Consider the following 16,252-nt stretch of genomic DNA (forward strand, 5'->3'; position numbering starts at 1 on the left):
GAAAAGCAGTAAAAAACAATACATACCGTATAACAAGAGATAGTAGTTTAATAATTGGAGAATTGGCTAAAGCATTTTGTTCGCCATGGTTTCTCGCTCAGTGAACAGCGGAGGCCGTTTTTAAATAAACGCACATTTCAGAGGCACATAACCAGAATATTTTGTGAGACCGAGGTCACAGTCGGGTTAATGCACTGGCTGTTGTTATGGATATTGTCCCATTAGGGAAATTCTAATTCTAGAGGATGCATGCTCGCTAGGCAGCGTCTTGAGTCAGTGCGTTATGTAAATACCCCGTATACCAATCCTGAATGGTAATGAGAGGAAGGAGGGAGATTTCCTCTGCAGGGTCATGGAGGACGATGCACACTGGATATTGGAATGATGTGTTAGATCTTATATTGTCTGCCTTGCATTTTGTGTATGCCATTCATTTTTTTGAAGAACGGTGTGAAAAGCGTGATTATCAGACGGGGCATGGGGGAGGGGTAACATATGTAGATGTTAGATGACAGAATCCCACTGCCAAGAATTTATTTATTTCAGGTACTTATATAGAGCCGTCAATTTACGCAGCGCTTTACATATATTGTACATTCACATCAGTCCCTAACCCTCAAGGGGTGTACAATCTAAGGTCCCTAACTTACATTCATACATACACATACTAGGGCCAATTTAGGCAGGAGCCAATTAACCTACCAGCATGTCTTTGGAGTGTGAGAGGAAACCGGAGTACCCGGAGGAAACCCATGCAGGCACAGGGAGAACATGCAAACTCCAGGCAGGTGGTGCCGTGGTTGGGATTCGAAGCAACGACCCTAGTACTGCCAGGCAGAAGTGCTAACCATTTAGCCACTGTGCTGCCAAAGAATGAACATTTCATGAAAAATATTTCCAATAACATGAACATCAAATTGGGGGGAATTGGCAAAGCTTTCCTGCGCTCAAAATTGGTATCAGTGCCGTCATTATTATTTCAGGTACTTATATAGCGCCGTCAATTTACGCATATATATTGTACATTCACATCAGTCCCTAACCCTCAAGGGGCGTACAATCTAAGGTCATTAACTTACATACACATACTAGGGCCAATTTAGGCAGGAGCCAATTCAGCATGTCTTTGGAGTGTGGGAGGAAACCGGAGTACCCCAAGGAAACCCACACAGGCACAGGGAGAACATGCAAACTCCAGGCAGGAGGTGCAGTGGTTGGGATTCGAACCAACAACCCTAGTACTGCCAGGCGGAAGTGCTAACCATTTAGCCACACTGTGCTGCCCAGTATAATGCATGTGCACTGCACCACTGGGGAACACATGGTGCCTATGTGTTTTGGTGCTATAAAATACAGTATGCTGTGCTTTAAATATCTATTTTGCTTTCCCATACTTTAGTGTATATGGTTTTTTTTTTTAACTGTTGTGATATGGAAGGTTTTGGCAGAAAATACCAGGCCTTGGTCTCGCTAAGGTGGAGAATCACTGCTATAGAGTGTCAGTTGATAGACGGCTCCAAGATGGCGGCACCCAGCAGCAGCTTCAGGGCTTTTGGAAGTCTACACAAGGGAGACGTTACAGCTAAATAACATGATAGGATTTGTTACATGCACATATAATCTTATGAGAAGAATTTGGGAGAAATGAATGGTCTGCTGACAAGTTCTCTTTAAGGAGAAGACAATTGAGGAAGGTCATCCTAAAGTGTGATGGGACCAAGCTTGTGATACTCTGGTCTAGGCTCCCCCATCCCCCATCTGTAAATCAGTGTGTAGAATCTGTGGACGTTCGCTCATCCACTACTGAAAAACCGTCTGTGCAAACGATTGGCGGCTCGGAGGTGATTGTGTGCATGTGTTGGCCGTGCGCTCTCCAGAATGCTAATTCTGTCCTATTGATTGCTCTCCTGCTGGAAGGGGCTTTGATGCAGTCAGCTGTGCAGCCAACTGCTCAGCACAACGAATGGACAGCCTACAGCGAGAGGAGAGTGGATGGGATGAGGACAAGCATGTCATGTGAAGTGAGGAACTCACGATCCCTCATTTGCTCTGGTGTGTCTGTACGACGTGTTTTCCTTCATTGACGTGCACCCTTGATTTCCCTAATTCCTGCTCAGAATCTGATATAAACTGACCGTATGTAAAGGAGGGGATACAACTAGATCTTTATGTCAGTGTGGTTTATAGCGGACTGTCATACTGGAGCCCAGGTCTGGGTGTACTTTTCCTGTTGCTGTTAAACGGCATTTCTGCAATCTTCCAAGGAAAAATGAAAAGAGACTTTACCCACGGTTGCCATTTGTTTTTGGATGAAGTGTTTGGAGGTTGCTTTAAATCTCATCATATCACGACTCGATTACTGCAACTCCCTCCTCACTGGCCTGCCCCACCACAGGCTATCCCCACTTCAGTCGATTGTGAATACGGCGGCCAGACTTCTCCACCTTACCAACCGCTCCGTTTCCGCCACCCCCCTCTGCCAATCCCTCCACTGGCTTCCGATTGCCCAACGGATCAAATTCAAACTGCTAACACTGACGTACAAAGCTGTCCATAATTCTGCCCCAAACTACATCACCGACCTAATATCCAAATACCACCCAAAACACACTCTCCGCTCTTCATAAGACCTCCTTCTCTCTAGTTCCCTGATCTCCTCCTCCCATGCCCACCTCCAGGACTTCTCCAGGGCATCACCCATCCTCTGGAACTCCCTACCCCAATCCATCATACTATCACCCACTCTCCTCTCCTTTAGGCGCACCCTAAAAACCCATCTCTTCAGGGAATCCTACCCCACCCTCTGCTAACCTGCCGATCTCCTCCACTCTTCCTACCACTCCATCCCCCACAGCTTTTCCTCCCTCCTAGATTGTAAGTTCCAAGGAGCAGGGCCCTCGAACCCCTCATGTATCACACTGTATTGTTACTGTACTGTCTCGTGTATTGTCTCCCATTGTAATGTACAGCGCTGATAATTATAATAATAATAATCTTACACTCAGCTGTGAGTACTGTTCAGTAGCTTCAATCGCACCTAAAGTCAAATTAAACAACTCCAACCTGCCCTTGGCTTGGCCAAACCCAATGCTTTAAATGCAGAAACTGTAATAGAAGCCCTGACATGCTGTAACTTAGGTTGGCCATACACAGGTTGTAATTCAGCTGGCTGAGCAGGGACCGTCCAAGTTTCAATCAGTGTGTGGCTGCCCCTGGACAGCAAAAGTTGATCATTCACAGGAACATGCTGGAAAGTTTTTCTCCATCCAATTTATTTGTTGGATACTTACCTGCTCTGTGCAGTGGTTTTTGTAAAGAGCAGCCCCGATCCTCCTTTTCTGGGGTTCCCTGCTGGCAATCCTGGCTTCTTCCCCCTGCTGAGTGACCACCGCTTGCTATGGGGGCACTCGTAGCTTGATCCCGAGCCTCTCTCTGTTTGTCTGTTGACACACAGCACAACTCTGCCCCGCCCCCTCATCTCTCCTCATTGACTGTAATTGACAGCTGTAGGAGCCAATGGCTCCCACTGCTGCCTCGATCTCTAGTGAGGAGAGAGAGAGCCGAGGGAGACGTTGCACTTAGGCACAGCAATGGATCAAGATCGGGCTCAGGTAAGAACATAATATTAAATGTATGTAAAACCTGAAAAGCCTGTCAGAAATCACATACATACTGTAGTATGTATGTGATTTCTGACAGGCTATTCACGTTTTACATACATTGACCTGACAAAGGAAGGTCAGAGACTGTGGACATGCTGCAGGTTTGGTTGGAGACTGAAGACATGCAGCAGAAGACAATGAGAGGCTTGGGACATATTACATGAGGCTGGTAGAGGTCACTGCTATTACCACTCTACAAATCAATGCTCCATTCAAATTATATCCAATCATGTAGACCCCTGGTGCCAGACCTGCAGCCCGAGGTCCATGTGTGGTCTTTGTTGTACAGCCCAAGAGCTGCAGGTTGGGCACCAGAAGTCTACGTGACTGAATACAATCTGAACGAATGGTTTAGGTAGGACCTAACAATAAATTGTTGAAGAAAGTGGAAAAATAGCACTGGACCCCTTAGGGTTACCTCACTGGTATTGCGATCTTCAAGTATTGATGTTGGTGGAAATGATTGGGTCCTCAGCGGGCAACTTCTACACCCCAGAGGAGGATCTCCATGGTCTCTTTAATTATAGTAACTGAAGGGCCAACCCACTGCTAAGAGCTGACAATAAACTGATCTGTTCTTATCCAACAGATCACATTTAAAAACAAAAATGTATGTAGACAGCTGAAAGCTGACCTTTCACATGGCAGTATTTTGTCCTGAAGGGGGGTACTGACTGTACTGTCCCTGATATCGGTCCTGTTCTGCTGGCATAGTGCAGATAATAACGTTTACCTGGTATCCCGGGCCATCTTTGGAGCATAACTGGTACAGATTACATTTTATAAAGTGTGGATATTTTCTGTACTTATCAGATGTTATCACAGCTCAGTTAGTGTCATGTATAATCCTTTGAAATGTTCACTCTCCAAGAAATCCGATAGCCTGTAACAGCATAAAAGCTAGACTCTGACTATAGTATAGTATATCTTCTGAAAGGGTGACACCTGGGGCTGACGTAGTAATCCCTGTGACATGATACGCACCATGAAATGGTAGCACCATACACCTTTCAATGGCGTAATCTGCAGTCCTGCCAGCGATTGGCTTTCCAAGCTCTATTTTTAGCAGGGATTTATGTTGGAAAGCTGGATCATGAAAGCGAAAAAAATGTTTAGACAAGTAATAACAATGGCAAAGTTCTGAGAGTATGGTGGAAGAAAGTCACGCTTAGATAAGACAAGAAAGGTGCTGGCAGATGATAAAATAAGCAGTATTGATTGTCTCGAGTGTTTCGGGATGTGGGCTTTTGTTTAAGATGCCAAAACCTGGTTGATATACTGTATGCCCAAAGATTGACCAACCAGGAATCTTTTTGGGAATGTTGGAGGTTTATGTCAACGAACAGCCCCACAGGGGCCTTATGCAGGCCATAGACGGGGACAAAAAAACGGACGATTTCTCGGCCGAAAAAAAAATCATTAGTGGGGTAATCGGTCGGCCGTTTTTCGTGATTTTGACACTTTTTTTTTTGTTGGTCATGTCGGAAAAAAAATCGGCCAATTTTGTCGTTCGGCCGATTTTCTCAGCAATGATGGACAAATTAGCCGATCTTTTTACCGATTTTAAAAATGCGCATGAGTAGTGACCGGCAAAAAGAAGGGAAAAGAATAAATAGAATATGAATAAGAGGAAGAAAAAGAAGAAATAGAATATGAATAAGAAGAAAAAGAAGAAATAGAATATGAATAAGGAGAAGAAAAGAAGAAATAGAATATGAATAAGAAGAAGAAAAAGAAGAAATAGAATCTGAATAAGAAAAGAAATAGAATATGAATAAGAAGAAGAAATAGAATATGAATGAGAAGAAGAAATAGAATATGAATAAGAGGAAGAAATAGAATATGAATAAGAAGAAGAAAAAGAAGAAACATTGTATCTATTTGTATCCATTTCGGATACAGATGTTTCTATTTGGATACAAATAGATACAATGTTGTTATACTGTTAAATGTCAAGTATAATATCGGACTGAAATTCTTTTTTTCTTCTTATTCATATTCTATTTCTTCTCCTTATTCATATTCTATTTCTTCTTTTTCTTCTTATTCATATTCTATTTCTTCTTTTTCTCTTCTTATTCATATTCTGTTTCTTTTCCTTCTTCTTCTATTTCTTCTGTCAAATACAATAGCGGAGCTCTCTGCAGGGACACAGCTATTATATTTGCGAGCCGTAGACGGGATGAAAATCAGCCGACTTTTTTTATACCAATGGTGGTAACGTCGGCCGATTTTTCGTTTTTCTAAAAAAAAATCATCCAGTTTTCTCCCCGTCTGTGGCCTGCATTAGTTGCCATACAGCAGCTAAATGTTGAAATTGGCCCTGTAGAGTGCTTGGAAAGGGGTAAGGTATCGTAGTGGCTTCATAAAATGGAATGGTTTCAGGGTGAGCATCACCAATGAGCCCCCCCAGTCATCCCAGCCAGTAATGTGGCAGGATTGGTGACATTTATAGGTGTATTATATCTACAGCACATTAGCAGCCAGGGGCAGATCCAAGGCTACCAACAACAGTAACAAAATGTAAGAAAAACAATAACAAATCTGTGGTGTTTAAATCTTCATATAATCTCAGTGTAATCTTGAATTCCATTTGTAAGTAAACTTGTAATGTATTTGAAGAAACCAAAGTAACACCAATGTTATACAGCAGACATCCTAAGACAGTGATGGCGAACCTTTTTGAGCCCGAGTGCCCAAACTGCAACCCAAAACCAACTTATTTCTTTCAAAGTGCCAACACTGCAATGAAACCTGAATATCGAGCTTTTGGTTTAGAAAAAACAACTCGTACAGTAGTGCAAACTAATTAACAGTACAGGGATGACCAGAGACTGCGGACACAGTACAGGGATGACCAGAGACTGCGGACACAGTACAGGGATGACCAGAACTGCGGACAGTACAGGGATGACCAGAGACTGCGGACACAGTACAGGGATGACCAGAGACTGCGGACACAGTACAGGGATGACCAGAGACTGCGGACACAGTACAGGGATGACCAGAGACTGCGGACACAGTACAGGGATGACCAGAGACTGCGGACACAGTACAGGAGATGACCAGAGACTGCGGACACAGTACAGGAGATGACCAGAGACTGCGGACACAGTACAGGGATGACCAGAGACTGCGGACACAGTACAGGGATGACCAGAGACTGCGGACACAGTACAGGGATGACCAGAGACTGCGGACACAGTACAGGGATGACCAGAGACTGCGGACACAGTACAGGAGATGACCAGAGACTGGGGACACAGTACAGGAGATGACCAGAGACTGCGGACACAGTACAGGAGATGACCAGAGACTGCGGACACAGTACAGGAGATGACCAGAGACTGGGGACACAGCACAGGGATGACCAGAGACTGGGGACACAGCACAGGGATGACCAGAGACTGGGGACACAGCACAGGGATGACCAGAGACTGGGGACACAGCACAGGGATGACCAGAGACTGGGGACACAGCACAGGGATGACCAGAGACTGGGGACACAGCACAGGGATGACCAGAGACTGGGGACACAGCACAGGGATGACCAGAGACTGGGGACACAGCACAGGGATGACCAGAGACTGCGGACAGCACAGGGATGACTGCTGACCTTTGGGGAGGGAGGGGGAGCGGGTACCTGAATTTGACAGGTACCCGCTCTTACTTCCGCAGAGTTTTTTTTTTTTTTATCTTACCTGTTCCTCGATCCAGCCGCGCGCTGTCTTCCCGGCTTCTGTAGTGTGGGCGCTCGTCGGACAGCCGGATGCCCAGTGCGCATGCGCGAGAAGCGCTGCGCTTTGTGATTGGTCCGGCGGCTTCTGGGATCTGTCATGTGTCCCAGGTACCGCCTTACCATTCACAAGGAGCACTGCTTCTTGTGCATGCGCACTTGGGACCCGGCTGTCACGCACACTACAGCCGGGAAGACAGCGCGCCGCTGGATTCTCCTGGCGTGCCCACAGATAAGGCTCGGCGTGCCGGCTGTGGCACGCGTGCCACGGGTTCGCCACCACTGCCCTAAGATGTCCCATCTTCACAGTGTCATACCACCACTCCAAGAAGGCAAAAGATGCCTCTTACAAAACACGGCCTTCTAAAAATGGGACAAAAAGGTACACCCTCACTATGAAGTGCTCTTTCCTAGAACATTGAATCCCTTGTCCAGAGAGCTGTTAACGTGGAAGGTTCCATGCCGCATGCAAATACTGACTTTCCAAACATCAACGTTTGCATAGGATCTGCAGGGGCTCCTGCATGACACCAAGGAAGTGGGCAAGTGCTGTGAAGAGAGGATATGGCACATTTGGCTGCTCTACATGCTCAAGTAGACCAAAGCCTCCTAACATCTCATATCTGCTTTAACATGATAATGTAATTTATTTGTAAAATATTTTCAGCTTTTCTGTTCTGCTTTCTAGAAAAAATAATCCCTAGTGATCCTGCCGTGCAGGTCTTTGCTCAGGCTTTCTCTGTTATAGCATGACAATGCGCTCTTTCTGGCTTCTGGTGCGACTCCAATGTTGTGTACTGTGTCACACAGGCTTCTCATAGAGACTACAGGTGGCCAGTTCAACACACAGAAATGGTATACAGTTGTCACCATGAGGAAACCTGCCCTGAGAAATGCCAGGCAGCCAAAGAGTATGTAGAAAGGATGTAGCTGCAAGGAGGCCATAGGAGATTAGCACTGCAAAGATTGCATTGTTCATTGAGGACCCCAGTAATATAGATAGCACACTGGTGGGTATACTGCCATGAACAGGATTGGATTGGACACTAAGTCGTAAAACAAAGCAAGCAGGTAAGCTCCACCTAGAGGCTATACCCCACAACTACTGTAGAGCTTCAGTGTAGCTTAGTGTCTTTAGGAATAAGCTTTTACATAACTGTGTAATATAGGTATTCCATAAGTCCCCGAGTGGCCGCCCTGCTGCTAGAAATATGTTGAGGGTGCCTATTTGTCCCTATGGAATTGCTCTCTCCCAAACTAAAGCAGTGAAATGTTATTCCCATTGCTAGCGACAGTCAGTGACAGAGCAACATCTTGTGGCATCTGACTACTGGGAACGCGATTCCATAGAGGCAGTCAGGTGCCATCTATAGCGATCATGTCGCTGGCAATTTTGTCTCTGGTGGCAGAAAACCTCCCATCTGACATCAGCCCAACAGGACCAATAGGCTGGCCATCTGTTGGTGGTTAAGGCTACATACATAGAGGAGGTAAAGGCATAGCTACGTAGAGGGGATAGAGGCATAGATACATAGAGGTAGTAAAGTCATAGAAACATAGAGGCGGCAGAGTCATAGATACGTAGAGACGGCAGAGTCATAGATACGTAGAGGTGGTGGAAGCATAGATACGTGGAGGCATAGATACGTGGAAGAGTTGGAAGCATAGACACGTGGAGGCGGTGGAGGCATAGATACGTGGAGTCATAGATACATGGAGGAGGTGCAGGCATAGATACGTGGAGATATAAATACGTGGAGGAGGTGGAAGCATAGATACGTGGAGGCGGTGGAGGCATAGATACGTGGAGGAGGTGGAGGCATAGATACGTGGAGGAGGTGAAAGCATAGATACGTGGAGGCGGTGGAGGCATAGATACGTGGAGGAGGTGGAGGCATAGATACGTGGAAGCATAGATACGTGGAGGCATAGATACGTGGAGGAGGTGGAAGCATAGATACGTGGAGGCATAGATACGTGGAGGAGGTGGAAGCATAGATACGTGGAGGCATAGATACGTGGAGGAGGTGGAAGCATAGATACGTGGAGGAGGTGGAGGCATAGATACGTGGAGGCATAGATACGTGGAAGCATAGATATGTGGAGGCATAGATACGTGGAGGAGGTGGAAGCATAGATACGTGTAGGCATAGATACGTGGAGGAGGTGGAAGCATAGATACGTGGAGGAGGTGGAGGCATAGATACGTGGAGGCATAGATACGTGGAGGCATAGATACGTGGAGGAGGTGGAAGCATAGATACGTGGAGGCATAGATACGTGGAGGAGGTGGAAGCATAGATACGTGGAGGAGGTGGAGGCATAGATACGTGGAGGCATAGATACGTGGAGGAGGTGGAAGCTTAGATACGTGGAGGAGGTGGAAGCATAGATACGTGGAGGAGGTGGAGGCATAGATACGTGGAGGCATAGATACGTGGAGGAGGTGGAGGCATAGATACGTGGAGGAGGTGGAGGCATAGATATGTGGAGGCATAGATACGTGGAGGAGGTGGAGGCATAGATACGTGGAGGAGGTGGAGGCATAGATACGTGGAGGAGGTGGAGGCATAGATACGTGGAGGCATAGATACGTGGAGGCGGAGGCATAGATATGTGGAAGCATAGACACATGTAGGCGGTAATGGGTAGAACCCATCCATATAGATGAGGAGAAGAATGGCCACACTGAGACACTGTTCAGACTGAGTTTTGTGGGTAAGTGTAGAGTAGACATGTCTCGGAGTACTTGGTTCCACATCAGTACTTGTTAATTCTGCCTGGACTACAGATGTCCAATGTTCTAATTGTTGTGTGTGTATAAAGAGTGCGGTCACCTGATCCACACACAATGCCGCTATTACCAGATCACTGAAAATACTGCTAAGCACAAAAGCTGTGGGATTAGTCTGCGAGCTCTGCATTGTTCTCCTGCTTTGGAAAGGCCTGTTTGATCTGTGTGTTGTTTAATTAAAATATAAAGGGCAGTCTAAAAAACAAAGCACTCTCAGTGATATGGACTCGCATGTCTCTGAATAGGTGACATCAGCTGTTCTTCATTATGGGTTCTGCAGGTTCTAGTCTACATTCACTTCAAGTGCACCTGTGCTTTTGGAGCAAGCACTGGGGGTGTAGGTAAGCTAGGCATCATTTTTTCCCCACCTGTGAAGGTTTTAGTGTATTTTGGAAAGTTATGTCTGGGACATTGTATTCTGCCAGCAGGACTCTCTCTCCACTGTCAAAATACACTGGTCGATTGCTCTAGCTGGCTGATTGAAACACATTTTCCAACAAGCCTGTTTTGACAACGATCAACTTTTGTGAAACAGGCACACCCACACATGGATTGAAATTCATCAGGTCCCTGCTTAACCGGCTGAATTTCAATCTAACTATGGCCAGCTTTTGCCCACCCAGCATCTCCCTTTCCCATATGAAGGCCTCAGCAGTCAGTTATAGTGTCAGTTCACCTTTACCAGAGACCTGCCTATGCAGATACGGGGTGTCTGTGGATAATAACAAACTGTGTGTCTCTGACTAAAGGTGAATAATGTCCTTGCTATAGGTGTAGGCCATTTATGTACCTCGTGTAGCCTGACTGGAATACTCCCAGGATGTTGTTAGGACATGAGGCCTAGTCATTACTGCTCACCTCCTCCATCACAGAAGTGAGCTTCTCTGATTCAGACCTCCTCATGTGCTCTTTCTCTCCCCTCATGCAGTAGCTCTGAGCTCAGCATCTGAGAGCTCACTCCTGTGATGGTGACGGTGAGCAGTAATGACTAGGCCTCACCTAGCAACGCCCTGGGAGTTTCCAATCGGGCTTTAGGAGGCATGTAAAACCCCTACACCCATAGCAAGGACATTATTCAACCTTAGTAAGAGCTACTCAGTGTGCTTTTATCCATAGATGTCCCTTATCTGCATAGGCAGTTTTTTTGTAAAGGTGAACTATCCCTTTAAGGTGTTTTCAGTAGACAAGCGGTAGGGGTTGGCCATATTATGGCTCAAAATTTGGCTGATTCCTGCTGAATTTGCTGAAATTCTAGATCTAGCTTGTCCTGTCAGTACCACCCAGCTAAGCAAACGTCGACTGAAACATTGATGGAGCGGAAGAAAAGCTGTTGGCCAATCCACTACAGTGATTGTTCAGGTATTCATGTACAAATCGAAGAAGCAGCAGACCAAAGGATAAGAGTCCAAATTTATTTATTAGTTTGTAATAAAAAAAAAATGCCAACGCTTTTTGGGGCATGCTAACAATTATAAAACATGATTGTTAAATTCATGATTTCATCAGTCAAATTACATTACAGGCTTACCTCAGTTTACGATTTTAATGCTTTCTCCGGGAAGTTTCGTATTGCGAAAAATGCGTAAACCAAAACGCGGTCTCCCATAGAAATGCATTGAAAACCAATTAATCCGTTCTGGAGGTCAGAAAAAAAGCTTTAAAAAATTACTTTTATGTGTTCAAAACGCTTTATAAAGTGCACTTTACAGGCATAAATACTGTACAGGGACATGATTAAAAATGAATTAGTAAATGCATCGAAAACCAATTCATCCGTTCTGGAGTTCAGAAAAATGTCACAAAAAGTTTATTTGTTCAAAACTCTTTATAAAGTGCACTTTAAAGGCACGGGGCCAGCGCTACAAACCTGCCAGGCGCAATGCATCCTGGGGAAGCTTACTTCGTATTGCGAAATAAATTTGTCAACCGAGATATTATTGTCAATGGATTTTCATTCGTAAACCAAAAATGAAGTTAACTGAGGCATTCGTAAACCGAGGTACGCCTGTATAGTGTGTTTTGTTGTAGTCCTGATGAAGGGGGTTGTTTCTTTGACTCCAGAAACACATTGGAATTTTTTTTTTTTTATACAAACCAATGAATTAATTTGGACTTTTTTTTTTAATCCTTTGGTCTGGTGCTCCTTCCATTTGTGTTTTTTTTCTGGTAACCTGCTGGGGTTATTACCCCCTGAAGGGTAGCCTTGTCTGGTGTGGGCAACCTAACCTGAGCCAGTGAGCTCTTCAAATGTTTCTGTCCTCTCACTACTTTGAACTCACATCAAAGTCCCAGCGCCTCTTGGAATTTTTTTTTCTTCATTGTTGTTCAGGTATTCAGACATCTGCAGCATCCGCAATGAAATAACCGGCAGCAGAGATTTCTCTATCTATGTTGTTCAGTGTAGAGGGCTGAAAGAGAGAAATCTATGTGTGTATGGCTCATGCTACAGAAGTGTGTGAGAAGTCACTGTTGGGGTCAGTCATTTTCCACTTGAGAAGTCACTGTTGGGGTCAGTCATTTTCCACCTGAGAAGTCAATGTTGGGGTCAGTCATTTTCCACCTGAGAAGTCACTGTTGGGATCAGTCATTTTCCACCTGAGAAGTCACTGTTGGGGTCAGTCATTTTCCACCTGAGAAGTCACTGTTGGGGTCAGTCATTTTCCACCTGAGAAGTCACTGTTGGGGTCAGTCATTTTCCACCTGAGAAGTCACTGTTGGGGTCAGTCATTTTCCACCTGAGAAGTCACTGTTGGGGTCAGTCATTTTCCACCTGAGAAGTCACTGTTGGGATCAGTCATTTTCCACCTGAGAAGTCACTGTTGGGGTCAGTCATTTTCCACCTGAGAAGTCACTGTTGGGGTCAGTCATTTTCCACCTGAGAAGTCACTGTTGGGATCAGTCATTTTCCACCTGAGAAGTCACTGTTTGGGTCAGTCATTTTCCACCTGAGAAGTCACTGTTGGGGTCAGTCATTTTCCACCTGAGAAGTCACTGTTGGGGTCAGTCATTTTCCACCTGAGAAGTCACTGTTGGGGTCAGTCATTTTCCACCTGAGAAGTCACTGTTGGGGTCAGTCATTTTCCACCTGAGAAGTCACTGTTGGGGTCAGTCATTTTCCACCTGAGAAGTCACTGTTGGGGTCAGTCATTTTCCACCTGAGAAGTCACTGTTGGGGTCAGTCATTTTCCACCTGAGAAGTCACTGTTGGGGTCAGTCATTTTCCACCTGAGAAGTCACTGTTGGGATCAGTCATTTTCTACCTGAGAAGTCACTGTTGGGGTCAGTAATTTTCCACCTGACATAGTACATTTTTTAAATTGACTTTTGCTGATCTGGGTAGTGATTGCAGGGCCAGCCATGGCTAGAACTCGGGCCTAATCAGGAAAATAAACTGAACCTCAAGCTGTCTATGGTCAGCCTTTGTAACCAGGGAACCTGGATCAGAGGGGTGCACAGAAGAGCCTTCTCATTTTTTCAGACATCAACATTCAAGGGGGCTTTTCATTAAATAGATTTTATTTGTTTTATTTTTTAACAGGTTATAGTCAGGCTAGTATAATTGCATCACTGGAGCGTTAGGCAATGGGATAGGGGGTCCGCACACCCCAAGACCTGGAAATGTCCACCAACAAATGAATAGTAATAAAACACAGCTAAACACTCAGATCCTTTCATTAAAATAATAGTATTTAAAGTCTGGTCGGAAATCTCTGTTTGTGATGAAGTCATGCAGCGTCATTGCTTTTCCCAGGGACTGAACATATCCAAGTTTCCGATGTACAGGAGGGACAGACATGAAGAGGGTGCCTCCTGTGTGACTCCGCCAGACACACAATTCTCTAAGTAAAGCTCCAGCTGCCACAGGCATAAACAGCCCTCTTCAAAGTGGAATGTCCCTGTATATTCAGGACATGACGGGGCTTTGTGGTGAATGCCAGGGGATCTTGGAACCGCTTTTGATTTTTTTTTTTTTTTATGACAGTTGAAGGAAGCTTTTGTTTATAATTATACGTCTTCTGTCCAGACCAGATCTGGGTTTTAAAGGACGTCAGGCATATTTTAGAAACAACCTCTAGTGTACTAGTGTCATGCTTCATGAAATATTTTTCATGTTTGTTGGAGTAATGATCTGAAACCCGCCATTATGCTGGCTTGCTGTGTGCCATCTGATTGTTGAAATCAGGCTTGCATGGGGAATAAACTGATAGATGAGAGTGGGAGGTACTTGGGTAGGCTTACCAAAGGGATATGATCAGGGTATGCACCATCCGTGTGTTGTGTTCCACCGGACAGAAGGCAGAAAGTGGTCACTAGCTGGGATTCTGCAGGCAGAGAGAATGGTGTGAGCACTGGATTATACCATGGCTATTGGAAGGTGTGTGCACTGGATTATACCATGGCTATTGGATGGTGTGTGCACTGGATTATACCATGGCTATTGGATGGTGTGTGCACTGGATTATACCATGACTATTGGATGGTGTGAGCACTGGATTATACCATGACTATTGGATGGTGTGAGCACTGGATTATACCATGACTATTGGATGGTGTGTGCACTGGATTATACCATGACTATTGGATGGTGTGAGCACTGGATTATACCATGGCTATTGGATGGTGTGTGCACTGGATTATACCATGACTATTGGATGGTGTGTGTGCACTGGATTATACCATGACTATTGGATGGTGTGTGTGCACTGGATTATACCATGACTATTGGATGGTGTGTGTGCACTGGATTATACCATGACTATTGGATGGTGTGAGCACTGGATTATACCATGACTATTGGATGGTGTGTGCACTGGATTATACCATGACTATTGGATGGTGTGTGCACTGGATTATACCATGACTATTGGATGGTGTGCGCACTGGATTATACCATGACTATTGGAAGGTGTGCGCACTGGATTATACCATGACTATTGGAAGGTGTGCGCACTGGATTATACCATGACTATTGGATGGTGTGCGCACTGGATTATACCATGACTATTGGATGGTGTGCGCACTGGATTATACCATGACTATTGGATGGTGTGCGCACTGGATTATACCATGACTATTGGAAGGTGTGCGCACTGGATTATACCATGACTATTGGATGGTGTGCGCACTGGATTATACCATGACTATTGGAAGGTGTGTGCACTGGATTATACCATGACTATTGGATGGTGTGAGCACTGGATTATACCATGACTATTGGATGGTGTGAGCACTGGATTATACCATGACTATTGGATGGTGTGAGCACTGGATTATACCATGACAGCAGGATAATGTGTATTGGATTATACCATGGGCACAAGATGGTGTTTGCACTGGATTATGCCATGACAGCAGGACACTGCGTGGATTGTACCATGGTTGCAGGAAGGTGCATGGATTGTATCATGGTCACAGGACGGTGCGTGTATTGTACTATGGTCACAGGACGGTGCGTGTATTGTACTATGGTCACAGGAAGGTGCATGGATTGTAACATGGTCACAGGACGGTGCGTGTATTGTACTATGGTCACAGGAAGGTGCATGGATTGTATCATGGTCACAGGACGGTGCGTGTATTGTACTATGGTCACAGGACGGTGCGTGTATTGTACCATGGTCACAGGACGGTGCGTGTATTGTACTATGGTCACAGGAAGGTGCATGGATTGTAACATGGTCACAGGACGGTGCGTGTATTGTACTATGGTCACAGGAAGGTGCATGGATTGTAACATGGTCACAGGACGGTGCGTGTATTGTACTATGGTCACAGGAAGGTGCATGGATTGTATCATGGTCACAGGACGGTGCATGGATTGTACCATGGTCACAGGACGGTGCGTGTATTGTACCATGGTCACAGGAAGGTGCGTGTATTGTACCATGGTCACAGGACGGTGCGTGTATTGTACCATGGTCACAGGACGGTGCGTGTATTGTACCATGGTCACAGGAAGGTGCATGGATTGTAACATGGTCACAGGACGGTGCGTGTATTGTACTATGGTCACAGGAAGGTGCATGGATTGTATCATGGTCACAGGACGGTGCATGGATT

General features: G+C 45.4%; 1 protein-coding gene across 8 annotated transcripts in view; it reads left to right on the forward strand.

Moving 5' to 3' along the window:
• The window catches only part of PKIG (cAMP-dependent protein kinase inhibitor gamma), a 118,464-nt gene that overhangs the window by 93,550 nt on the left and 8,662 nt on the right, over window positions 1-16,252 (forward strand). The window contains exon 1 of one of the 8 annotated variants that reach the window (XM_089658630.1): window positions 14,510-14,532. The exons of the other annotated variants lie outside the window; for them this stretch is intronic. The gene's annotated coding sequence lies outside the window, so the exon portion shown is untranslated. Of the gene's footprint in view, window positions 1-14,509; window positions 14,533-16,252 lie in introns of those variants that run through there. 8 annotated transcript variants of the gene reach the window in all.

Source organism: Staurois parvus, unplaced genomic scaffold (genome assembly GCF_062004578.1).
Source record: "Staurois parvus isolate SC_StPar_1 unplaced genomic scaffold, SC_StPar_1.0 ptg001087l, whole genome shotgun sequence".
In the NCBI taxonomy this organism is placed as follows: domain Eukaryota; kingdom Metazoa; phylum Chordata; class Amphibia; order Anura; family Ranidae; genus Staurois; species Staurois parvus.